This window comes from Sinocyclocheilus anshuiensis, unplaced genomic scaffold (assembly GCF_001515605.1).
Source record: "Sinocyclocheilus anshuiensis isolate Anshui unplaced genomic scaffold, SAMN03320099.WGS_v1.1 scaffold86, whole genome shotgun sequence".
Lineage (NCBI taxonomy): Eukaryota > Metazoa > Chordata > Actinopteri > Cypriniformes > Cyprinidae > Sinocyclocheilus > Sinocyclocheilus anshuiensis.
The window spans coordinates 4,194,947-4,208,670 of record NW_015547662.1 but is presented as its reverse complement, the minus strand read 5'-3'; the positions used below and the strand labels follow the sequence as shown (position 1 = coordinate 4,208,670).

Sequence of the window (13,724 nt, the reverse complement as noted above, 5' to 3'; positions counted from 1 at the left end):
CTGCCTGATGTGTTATTGATTGTGGTTTATTTTAAAGGATTCGCTATTTCAGTTGTTTTATGTTACTATATTTTGTACCTGTATGTATGTATGGTTGTACTGCTGCTTATCTTGGCCAGGACACTCTTGAAAAAGAGATTTTTAATCTCAATGAGTTTCTTCCTGGTTAAATAAAGGTAAAAAAAATAAAATAAAAAAAAAAAGACTGCAGTAGCATTGCTTTGGCTGCAGTAGTGGTTGGTCTATCATAAATGTTGATGCCACCGTCAAGTTTGCATGTGGTAAGCTATAATGATCATCTTGAAACAGTGTGTGGCAGCTGCCAAAAAAAGAACCTATTAGCTTCCTTTCAACCTGAAAATAAGCTGCTTTTGAATGAACTGATCCATCTTAACCCTTTCATGAAGAGATTAATTAGTTGTAATGGTTATGTGAGGCACCGTGGGCAGGAAACTATAAATGTTTATTGCTATTTAAAGGACTATAAATTTCATTATTAAATTTGAATTTGTTCTTGTGACTTGCCTTGCTAAGGCACTGGAAAACAGCGTTAATAGAAGGTTTGGAAATGTTAGAGGTCACCTGACCTTGAGGGTGCTCCGTAATAAGCCACACATGGAGCAGCGATGAACACATTTCCAATGACGTTGTGGATCTCCTGCTCAAACAAAGGAATGCTTTCCTGTCATCGCACCTGCTTGTCTCCCGGAGCAGATGTTAACTTCCCTGACCGACCCAGACGTGCTTCGGTCAGAACCCTGGTTTTAGCTAAAACCAACACACAAACATGCATAAACATACACACAGATTCGTATGCATCCTGTGTGGCACCTTAAAGATAGCTCACTATATAGAAGTATAAAAAATGTGTCTGGAGACCCCTGCAAACTGTTGTGCCATGTGTTTTTGAAAACAAGAGTGCATATTATGTTAATGGTCCCTTAAAAAAAACTCTGCACTCGTCCAGGTTTCCAAAGGACTAGTCATTTTGACAACCCAATTAGTTGACATGAAAATATGCAGTTTTGTATATCCTTAAAAACAACATAAATATGTATAGAAATTCACACATACACACAAAATTCCACAATTACTAAACCCACACTGTATACAGAACACTGCAGTGATAATGTATTTTTGAAGGCCAAACTGGAAGTTAGCATCACATAAAAACCTTATAGAATTTTTCCATTGGCTTTTCATTGGATTATTGCAGAAAACGTGACCAACAAAAGTTTATGATTCGTGGTGATAATCTTCACAAATGATCACAACTTTCTAAATGTAGGCTCTAAACGAACTATACCACAGTTGCATGACTTCAACGTCACTATCGTTAAGCTTCTGACAACTCTTTCAGTCTTACACATTTTCCCTCAAAGTTTGAGGTAGAATAGTCTGCAAGAGTATGATTATAAGCACAACGAGTCTGTAAAAGTGGACTAGTGAGCAGATTATTTTTTTCCTGTTCAGTGTGACGTTTAAAGTCCCAGACAATCTCTGCCGTCCCATTTAGCCAGTTGTTAGAAACAATAAGTAAAAGCTTTTTAAAAAATCATGAAAGTAATTTTCATGTAGAATAAAATGCAAAAACATCTTGAGCTTGTTTTAATGACATTTAACCATAAACCCGTTCAAAAACCCCATTGGTTTTGGCCTGCAAAAATACATCATCCATGCAGCACTCTTATTTGTTTTAAATGTAAATCTAATTGACTCCACTTTGTACAGTAATCCACAAAATAGCATTCTTCAATCATCTACTCAATTCTATTATCCATTTTTTTAAATCCCTTTATTTGGTCTTTCTCAGCCACACTGGACTCAAACTGCTCCTGCAAAACTTTGATTTGGTTTTCCACCTCTTGTAGTTTCTTCTGTTTTTCTTTCAAGGTGGACATTGTTGCATCCAACTCGGCCTGATAAAAACAAATCAAATTAATGCCAACAGCAAACAATGCACAGTTACACATTCATAATGCAATATAAATGATCCATATATCATGTTCTCACCCAATACCCAATAAAATCAAAACTTTGAAAAAAAACAAACTCTGACCTGAGCAGTAGCCAGTTTCTCAGGTTTGGGTCCGACCTCTTTCAGAACTCTTGAGTACAGGTCCATGGCTCTTACCCACATACACATGGACTTGCAGGCCTTGGACACCTTTTTTACTTTATCAGATCTGAAGATTCTGAGGCTTGATATTGTCCTTGTCATATTCCATCAGCTTTTTCAGGAAGTTGCCGTCACCCAGGAGCTGCTTTGCACTGGCCCAGTCTGTTCTAGTTGGAGGGAAACAAGGGAATGATGGGAGACGTAGTCTACAGCTACTGTAGCAACTAAATCAATACATTTCTTTGACATGAATCATGAATAACATGCATGAAAAGCATGACTAGCCAGTATTTCACAGTGAACTAGAGAATTAGATGGCTTGAAAATCTATATTACTAAATATTTTTCAGAAAGTGCGATTCAGATAACTGCCTTATTTGTAAAAACTGAATAATATGATGTACGTCCAGTTTTATGACGAAAAAAAAGTCTTTTTTGTGTTCAAATCCTACAAGGCTCGTCTGAGTTATTTTAATGTGTATCTTGATCTTTTCTTTTGGCAAATGATTATGGTTGGGTATCTCTGAATGTTCAACATATTACAACACCTCCACATCCTCTCCACCAACCCCTTAATTACATTATTAGATTTAACACCAGCAGGATGAGTACGCAGCTGGAACTATAAAACAAAGGCGATTAGAATAACAGATGATTTAACACAGGTGATTTCCAGTCGCACCAAAACAAATCCCATGAAATTAATTCATAAATATTTAAAACCTGAAAAAACAGGCAATATAAAGTGTGTCTAATTATATACTGGAGTTAATATTTTAAAATCATATAAAATGTTAATATAGAGCAATTAAAAGTCTCTCATATTAAACAGCATATGAACTGCACACTGTAATATTAGTATTGCAAGTCATTGTGTTAAAGTCAATATGAAATGCCATTCACAACACATATCAATCTGTAATGTTAAATGTTTCCCAGCTTGATTTTATCCATCGGAAATTAAGTGTATCATGAAAGTGGACTATATGATAAAATATGGATGAATTATTCACAGGAACATGGAACATGTATTAAGAAAGTAAATGGGGTCAATTTTAATTTCATGATGAGTTTAGACTCCACTAATTAGCTACTTACATACAGCACAGGTTTAATATCATAAGCAAATTGAACATTTAGAAGGATAAAAGAAATGCAGAGAGAGAGAGGGACGTGGAGAAACAGGATCACAGATTGTTCAGTCTGTGTGATGACATTTTAAACACCTATTAAATTGCTGTCTTATAAAGTTAATAATGAGTAGCTCTGCTGCAGATGATGTTGATGCTGAAAGTAAGGAGATGAAGGAGAAGGGTGAGATTGATGACTGAGTGAAAAGAGCACAGATGCTGCACAGTCAGAGTATCTGATGTTAATATGGCCAGCACATACTGAGTCACACTGTAGAGGGTCTCAGAGCCAGAGGGGGTTTATGATGTGGAAGAATGCTTTTCTGCAGCTAGATTAGACACCTAAAAAGATGTAATACTAAAACTTCATCAAACCTACTTTGAAATCACATCTGTGCCATTGTAAATGTAAATGTCAAAAAACAGTAATTTCTGCAAATTTAGGTTTCTTTAGATAAGTCTTATCTATTATCTATCACATGCTCGATGCGATGGCAGCACAGTGCTTTTTTTCTCTGCAAGCCTGGCAGGCATGAGCAGGACAGGTGTCTCATCACAGCTGTATCATCCTGGATTAAATGCGATTCTGCACAGTCCCCCTGGAGCAACATAGGGTTAAATGAGCATGCAGTAATTTTTTCACCATTAAAAAGTTTTACCCCTGCAGAAATTATAAAACTATTAATAAACATGTTTAAATTCTGAGAAACCACTCACATGAGGCTGTACCAAAAGAAAAAAGTTCTCTACATTTTAAAATGCCATAAAGCTATATTATGAAAACAAAATATCAAATATAATAATATAATATAATATAATATAATATAATATAATATAATATAATATAATATAATATAATATAATATAATATAATATAATATAATATAATATAATATAATATAATATAATATAATATAATATAATATAATATAATATAATATAATATAATATAATATAATATAATATAATATAATATAATATAATATAATATAATATAATATAATATAATATAATATAATATAATATAATATAATATAATATAATATAATATAATATAATATATAATTAATATAGGATTTTACTCCAAAGACAATGTACAATGTATTTAACCAAAAACCATTCAAAGAACCCACTGACTTCAGGACGATGGAAGCATAAGTGCAAATAAGCACTTCTTGGTTTTAGGACTCTATATAAAACAATCTAATATAATATAAAGATGGAACTCTCTTGTTGTTGAGCAGGATGCACACCGCCTCCATCACAGTCATGCCGAGGTCTGGTGGTTTGGTGAAGACACGGATCTCTGATATGTCAGCTTTATCCAGGGCATTCAGGGCCTTGTTGGCACTGTCGAGTGCAGGCAGAGCCTCATCTAAATCACGCTGTGCATCATCTGCAATGGCTTGAGTCTCTTCTGCCTTTACCTTAGCTAAAGCTTCATCCTCTTTCACAACCCTACACACCTACAGGCAAATGTTCATGGTAAGAAGATGTATTTCTTCAAAGTATTATTCATATCATGAAAAATCAAAGTTTTAATTTGATTTGGGACTTCCAAAGTGGACATAGCATTACCAGTGGACCTTAAGGGAAAAAATAGAATTAGAAAATCAGGAGTTGCTATGAAAACAGAGGGGGAATGGTCGAATTATTAGTAATACACACACCTGGTCAGCGTTCTCTTGATCCACAGCGAGTTTCTCTATGAGAGCACTGACATCGATCGATTTCTGTTCAAGCACGGGCTCAAGAGCAGAGAGGTCTTGCTTCATCTTATCAACTAGTTCATTTGTCTCTAGCAGTTTAGTAAGACCATTTTTCACGCAATCTCGAGCCTGTGCAGACAAACACACGTTACATTACACACACAAGTTGAACTCAGATGGGTTCTTTACTTCAATATATCATCCAGTTGACACATCGCTTACGTCAATATTTTAAAAGGCAGCAACTTTTTTTTCTTGAAACTTATTGGAAGTGATTGGTTAGAGTCCACAATCTTAAGTAATGATGTAACAGCAATTTATGCATCTTGCATCACTCATTCGGTCTCCTCACCGCCTGCAGCTGTCTCTCTTCTCCCAGCATGCTCAGGTACAGGTTAATGAGCTCTAAATAGGAGGTGGGCGTGGTGTAATAGTGTCTGCGCAGTTCTGAATAAAAACGTTCCGCCATGTCAGTCACGCTAACATGGATCTCCACACACATCTCAGAAAAACACTTGCTTCATCTCCTCACTACCAAACTCCACGTTCTGGAAGAAGGTCTGGGACACAGAAAGCAGTGCTTCACGGGGCCACTGAAAAATAAACATGGTAAGAAAGAGAAAATGTCACTGACTGCCACGAAACAAATTTACAAACACATCACATTATGTTTGGAAAGATAAAAATGACACGTGGAATGTGGAAAAACGACAGACTTTTCATTTTTGGGTGCACTATTCCTTTAAATGTTAATTTCCCTTTTCCGACTTATTTGTGTAATGCATTGGCTTTCACAAACCGAATGCAAAAACAGCATGCAGATTGCACTGGAGATATTATAATAGACTATTCTTTCATTTCATTCTGAAAGAACCATAGTGGTCACCTTGAAATATGTGGGGTGAGTGTAAGTGTGTGTTTTTGTGGGTGTGTATACAAGTAAACAAACACGTGCTGATGGAAACAAATAAGCAAATAAAACAAGAGTGAACAAACATACGGGCTCGCCGCTTAACACTAATGAGCAGCTGCAGTTGACCAGCACAGAGCCATTCATCACACCCACAAACACAACACTACAACGGACAACACAACAAATAAAATCAAACCACACACACACTTTAGAGTAATTAACAGAATACCCCTCTCAACCAAACAGCCCACAGAGGTCAGTGAACATGCGTCTCATTAGATAAGAGAACAAAACAAATCAATGGCAGTACATTTCTGGCAACATTGTTGACTTGACTGGACAGACATTACTGGAAGAGAACTGAACTGAGCTGGACGATGACATCACTGAATCAACAAACAACTGACTTTAACTGATAAACTGACTGTTTTCTATTGTCCTCTTGCATTATCAGCGCACGTTTTTCTTGTTTAACACTGTAAAGCTGCTTTGACACAATCTGTATTTTATAAAGCGCTATGACCTGACTTGACTTAAAGAGAGATTGAGTGATAGAGGAACAGTGTCTGTATGTGTGTGAAGACCTGAAGCCCCCTCTCTTTATTAGAACCCGTTTCCATCACTGTCATTCTATAGAAAAGTGCCATTTGTTTCCACAATATCTGATGAAAATCACTAAAAATCTGATATTAAGTGTTCTAAAATGGATTATACTGAATTATAAACTTATTATATATATAAAAATATTATTATGTGATTGTGGTGTATTTTAATAGAGGTATATACTATTACTATTTATAAAATACTATTTCAGTCCTTCTACGTCAAAATTTCAAGTTTAATACAATGTGTTACTTGACGTTTCTTTGTGAAATAACTGAAATTTAATTACAAAAATTTTGAACATTTTAAATTTAAGTGAAAATTGTTTTCTACAGTTTTTCAGTGTAGAATTTATTTTTTAAATATGTATTTTAAATTTAAACATTGCTGATAAATTTGCTGAAAAATATGTATTTGTTTTTCCATTCACTGTAGATCATTATTTTATTTTTTAACATAATTTGTCATCTTTTTTTTTAATTATTATTACAATTTTTCTGCATATGTGAACTGTGATTTCCCCATTACACCACTTATTTACATAGTAACACCACTTTCATTTAAAATGGCATAATGAAGAGAAGTGACCATTTACATCAGGTGTTTCTACTCTGTTTTCATGCATAAAACTTGATATGGAGTTACTCTATATCAGCACTTTTGGAGCATTGCTTAGCCAATCAGATTCAAGGAACAAAACTATTGCATAATCTCTTTTATTAATTTAGCTTGAGATAGCACAATGCATATTTGCATTCTTTGGTTGTTCCCTCTCTTTTTCTGTCTCTCAGGGCCTGAACCAACACCAGTCAAAAACCACGCTGATATGTCCTTAGACATAAGCAAATCAGCTACTGACATGAACCCTGTTCCCAACCATGATTACTGTGAAAACAGAGAACTGAAGTGATGGACTGGTAGGGGTGAGTGAGGGCGAAATGCATAAGTAGTCTTTTTAAAGTACATACTGTACATGAGCAAGAATGAGAGTTGTTCCTTATCATCATGGTATACTGCTGCCTGTCTGGCATAAGTGACTCTTTAATATGTAAATTAGGGACTGGGGTAGCAATTTCCCTTATCAAAGTCCCATGCCATTACTGGACAGATTGGCCCTGGAGAATGTGCTCATGGTCCTAATGTAGAACAAAACTAGACAGGTACCTTGAAGACTCATTTGTATATTTTCCTGCAACACACAATTATTCGGTGTGTGACAGATATAGTGTGATAGATATACAGAGATAGAACTAGGTGTCTATGATTTTGTTTTTTTTTAATCATTTAAAAATTGTTTGAACAGTAGTTGAGGAGATAGACTACCATTCAAAAATTTTGGGGGCAGTAAGGATGCATTGTGGAAAAATGCCTACCACCTGCTTTCTGTAAATAGCACTGATTTTTGCGAATAACGCACAATCTGTAATTAGCCGTTATGCACTGTGCCTGTGCATATTTAAATTAAGTCATTGTTATTCTTTTTAGTGCACACGTTTCCTCTATATGAAAGTGATTTCATAGAGAGTAAACATGTGCGCTAAAAAGAATAACAATGACTTAATTTAAATATGCACAGTGAAGCACTATTTCCCTGCATGGATAAGTTTGGTTGCGGGTGGTACTGCATGTGAAAAGAACGCAGGGGTTTGCAGGCGCAGCGGTTTAGTGGTAACGTGTTTAATGAATTCACTGCTCATTGATTTTGATTTTAAAATTTTCTGTCTGAAAGGAATAGGGAGGGTTAAAAGAGAGGAGGTGGATTCTGACCTGCACAAACCAGTCTATGGTGCAGCAGTTTACTAGCGAGGGGAACATGCGGCAGCATGAGCGGAAGGAGTCGCCTACAGGGCTCATACACAGCACTATGTGCAGCTTCTCACGCACACGAGAGTCCCAAAGAACTGGAAGACCTGAAGACACAAAGACATAAACAAACAGCTGAGAATGTATAGTGATGTTCCGCACTTGGTTAGATGCCTTGGTTATGGTCATGTTGCCAGATCGGGGGGTTACTGGTTGTATCATGTACCTCATCCCTGTTTCCCTCAGAGATGCCGGCCTCTTTAGCCTTGGGGCTAACAGCAGCCAGCACCTGTTTTAGTTCGTCCTTCTCAAAGAGGTTTGGTACTTCACCAGAGTTCAGCATGTTATTAATGTCCTCCAGGAACTCTTCCACCACAATCTAAAACAGATAAGAAAAAATAATTGCATGGTCAAACATCACTACCAATAACCAAAGCATTTGGCATAACACACTGAGTTGAAAATGAAATATTAAAGCAGAGAGGAAAATTTTTAGTGAATGATGACTTAATTTTCAATCTGTTCCTTACGCAAACCTATCATAGGACATATACTAGTGCAAAAGTTGGTTATTTTACAAGAACTACTTTTTGAGCTTTTCCATTTAAAGTGTTGCAAAATAGTGGTATTGATGATACGCGATTTTAAAAACTGATCGTTGATCATGATCAATTGATCATGTTATGCTATTGATATCATGTTAATACTACTGGTTGAAAGGTGGTGGTACTGCACCTTAATGCTGGTTGCCACCTGTCAAAAAATGGAATAAAAAAAGAATACGATGACGCAGTTAGCAGCTACTACTGCTGCACAAAATCATGTCAGAGAAAATGACAGACGAAAGCGAGACACTCCACCCGCCCTCCAAAAATGTCGCTAATGTGGGAGTTTTTTGGAAAAAAGATGGGGTGTTAAACACCTCAGTCCACAGGAAGTGGTAATCCACCGCAAGTTCTTTTTGTACTCTTTTTGTACAGTTAGGTTTACAAACTCTCTCTCTCCCTGTCTCCCTGCATTCATATTTTGAGTGTGATTCACTGGCCAAAAGAAGGGAAAACACAAAATAAACAACATTATTTTAATTGATAGCATAATTTATTTATTTATTTTTAAACATTTTATGTATATATCACGATAGTATTGTTATTGTGAATTATTTTGGCCATAATAATTGTGTAGTGAAAATCCAATATTGTGACCTATTTTCCATACATGGTTTTATGACATAAGGGAGAATAAATTATTTTGATTCAAAAAATAAATTTTCCTTTTTGTGTTAACTGTTCCTTTCATATGTTAAATCCAGAATAAACACACACACACGTGGGTATTTCAGGTATAGAATTTAAACCGAAAGGTCAAACACCCTCTAAGGGCAAGTTTGAAAAACAATGCTTCAACAGTGAGTGACTATCTATCAAAAACACTGAAGATAATTTACTCCCTTCAGTCTATGCAAACACTCAAATAAATGACATTTAATACAGCCTATTCAATCAAACACTCTGGTTCCCCTTAGTAATTAGCCTTACAGATGGGCACACAAACGCACACCTCACAACACCTATTTCTTGTCTATAGCACCAGCTTGCGTCTGTCTCGTTGGAACTGTTCATGAAATAATTTAGGGTGTCATTACTGCTGCAGAGCCTGTATGCTGAATCACAACGCAGTAGCATTCTCTGCTTTCATGAGACAGTACTGGCAGAGAGCCCGGAGTCATATCAGAGATGACCTACTGTCTACTACACAGCTCAGAGAAAACCTCTCTGCATCCAGATTCATATCCACATATCAATAAATCATAACTTGTGAATTGGTTACAGGAGGCTTTCGGAGAGGTGTGTTATTGGGTTAGACTAGGGTAAACATTCCATTTTACAAAACCTTAGTTTAAGTCACATCATTAAAAAAATGGAAATATTAAAAAGAACATTGTAAAATTTGTAAACTGGCATTGAATTGACATTGAAGACATAAAGACAATGGCTGTTGCCCTTGTTGAAAGGACAGAATGGAGCAGAAATGTCATGGATACTGATGCTACCGTGGAACACAATACAAAATGAGCCAATATTCATATTTCATCTTCTCCTGTACACATATGCCATTTCAGCTAGTTGCCAAGACAACATTTCTCGTTTTAATTTAGTTTAATTTGATGCACTAAAATAACTCAAACTAAAGCAGAAGTAAAATTAATAAAGACTATTTAGTCATTTACAGTAAAAAAAAAAAAAGACTAAAAATGACAAAAGCACAACAAAATAACTACAACTTTAACATTAAAATGAAAACATAAAAATAAGAACTTATTCATAATATTAATAAAAACTAATGGTTACTAAAATAACACTCCTAAAAAAAAAAAAATAAAAAAAAAGATTTTTAGCTTTAATTGTTTGATTGTTTGTTTATTTGTTTCCAGACAAAATAGTGTAAGCTATTTATCAGCAAACTTCTCTTTGACTCTACCTGAGTGTCTGTAACGAGAAAGACCATGCCCTGGCCTTCCACTCCTGCCATTTTGTAAAGTTTACGCAGGTCTTCATGGAAGCTCTCATAATTATAACCACGGCTCAACTCAATCTGAAAGCAGCGGTAACCGCACATGTGAGCAGCCAGACATGTTAGAGATTGCTTTCCTGTGCCACCCACACCAACTAACAGGGCATTTCCACGTTCCTGGCGAATCATGCGAGCGATTCTGTTGACAGGGGAAGGGATGAATGGCAAGAAAAGAAGGTCAATTGGGTGGAGGATCAAAACATTCCATTAGTAAACTGATCCAGATGCCCAGCCTGAATGGCGGGGTCATCTGAACACCTGCTTTTGTGATCACCAGATGAAAAGGCAAACTGCTTGCGTACCTAGACATGTGTTCAATTGCATCTTGGAAGAACACAAGCTTGGTTTTTCCTTGGCAAAGGTTGTGTTATAGTCATCCAGGTAGTCCTGCAGCACCTGGCGAATCTTCTCCATGTCTGTTAGATCCTCATAGACACGGTCAGACTTGTCTGCTCCAACCTGAACAGAGTTTACAATATGCCAAAAGACGAGCGATTGTTCTAGCTAACAACCTTTATACAAGTGACTATTCTACTGTATTAAACAGTTAAATGTAAACACACAGAAAGCATTCTACAATGAAAATATAAAACAGTGACAGAATGTCAAACAGATCACGACAATCCCCAAAACGCTTTTACCTTGATGAAATCTCCAAAAATGATGGGCTGATTCACAAAGTACATCGGCTCTATGTTTATGCTGAAATATTTACCTGTTGGACAAAAGGAGTAGTTCAGGACACTAATGTTTACTGTAGCAAAAAATTACAGATTGGGGCCAAAACAAAAATAAAAAGATAATTCTGATAAGTCACAATGCAAAATGAGAAGGATTACAATATTGCTTTAATCTGACCTACTTTCCTCGATCTAAAAAATAATGTTTGAAAAATCCTTTTGTGGCTGCAATTATGACTTGGACTAACGTACAAATTACATTTATTGTTACAGTATCAGCATATGTAACAAAACACCTTGTATACATCATGAGCAGCTTTGAAAATTAAAAAAAACAATAATAAACAAACAAACAAATAAACAAACCCGTTTATTGACTTTGTGGTCAAAATGTTTCTCTCTACCCAGCTATTGTAAGACATTGCAAAATATATTGTATTGTAATATTCTGTAAAGAATATATCTATTAAGATGTCTTGCCTAAACTCCTGGAGATTAACAGTGAAAAGGATTCAAGGGTCAGGTGCTTACTGGCCATCTCAGAGATCATGGTATGGAAGTAGGTCTTGTCCTCGTTGTTGATGAGTCGATCGTGGAAGACACGTTGACACTCGTGACAAAACAAACAGAAGATCTGGTTTTGATCTCTTACTGTAGTTGGCTCACACTGCAGCATACCTGCACAGAAATAAAAATGACAAAAGCACAACAAAATAACTACAACTTTAACATTAAAATGAAAACATAAAAATAAGAACTTATTCATAATATTAATAAAAACTAATGGTTACTAAAATAACACTCCTAAAAAAAAAAAAATAAAAAAAAAGATTTTTAGCTTTAATTGTTTGATTGTTTGTTTATTTGTTTCCAGACAAAATAGTGTAAGCTATTTATCAGCAAACTTCTCTTTGACTCTACCTGAGTGTCTGTAACGAGAAAGACCATGCCCTGGCCTTCCACTCCTGCCATTTTGTAAAGTTTACGCAGGTCTTCATGGAAGCTCTCATAATTATAACCACGGCTCAACTCAATCTGAAAGCAGCGGTAACCGCACATGTGAGCAGCCAGACATGTTAGAGATTGCTTTCCTGTGCCACCCACACCAACTAACAGGGCATTTCCACGTTCCTGGCGAATCATGCGAGCGATTCTGTTGACAGGGGAAGGGATGAATGGCAAGAAAAGAAGGTCAATTGGGTGGAGGATCAAAACATTCCATTAGTAAACTGATCCAGATGCCCAGCCTGAATGGCGGGGTCATCTGAACACCTGCTTTTGTGATCACCAGATGAAAAGGCAAACTGCTTGCGTACCTAGACATGTGTTCAATTGCATCTTGGAAGAACACAAGCTTGGTTTTTCCTTGGCAAAGGTTGTGTTATAGTCATCCAGGTAGTCCTGCAGCACCTGGCGAATCTTCTCCATGTCTGTTAGATCCTCATAGACACGGTCAGACTTGTCTGCTCCAACCTGAACAGAGTTTACAATATGCCAAAAGACGAGCGATTGTTCTAGCTAACAACCTTTATACAAGTGACTATTCTACTGTATTAAACAGTTAAATGTAAACACACAGAAAGCATTCTACAATGAAAATATAAAACAGTGACAGAATGTCAAACAGATCACGACAATCCCCAAAACGCTTTTACCTTGATGAAATCTCCAAAAATGATGGGCTGATTCACAAAGTACATCGGCTCTATGTTTATGCTGAAATATTTACCTGTTGGACAAAAGGAGTAGTTCAGGACACTAATGTTTACTGTAGCAAAAAATTACAGATTGGGGCCAAAACAAAAATAAAAAGATAATTCTGATAAGTCACAATGCAAAATGAGAAGGATTACAATATTGCTTTAATCTGACCTACTTTCCTCGATCTAAAAAATAATGTTTGAAAAATCCTTTTGTGGCTGCAATTATGACTTGGACTAACGTACAAATTACATTTATTGTTACAGTATCAGCATATGTAACAAAACACCTTGTATACATCATGAGCAGCTTTGAAAATTAAAAAAAACAATAATAAACAAACAAACAAATAAACAAACCCGTTTATTGACTTTGTGGTCAAAATGTTTCTCTCTACCCAGCTATTGTAAGACATTGCAAAATATATTGTATTGTAATATTCTGTAAAGAATATATCTATTAAGATGTCTTGCCTAAACTCCTGGAGATTAACAG

The 13,724-nt window shown here is 35.9% G+C and overlaps 1 pseudogene; it reads right to left on the bottom strand.

Annotated features, from left to right (window-relative positions):
• LOC107702286 (dynein heavy chain 6, axonemal-like) overlaps positions 1-13,724 on the bottom strand; it is a 50,124-nt pseudogene that overhangs the window by 16,911 nt on the left and 19,489 nt on the right.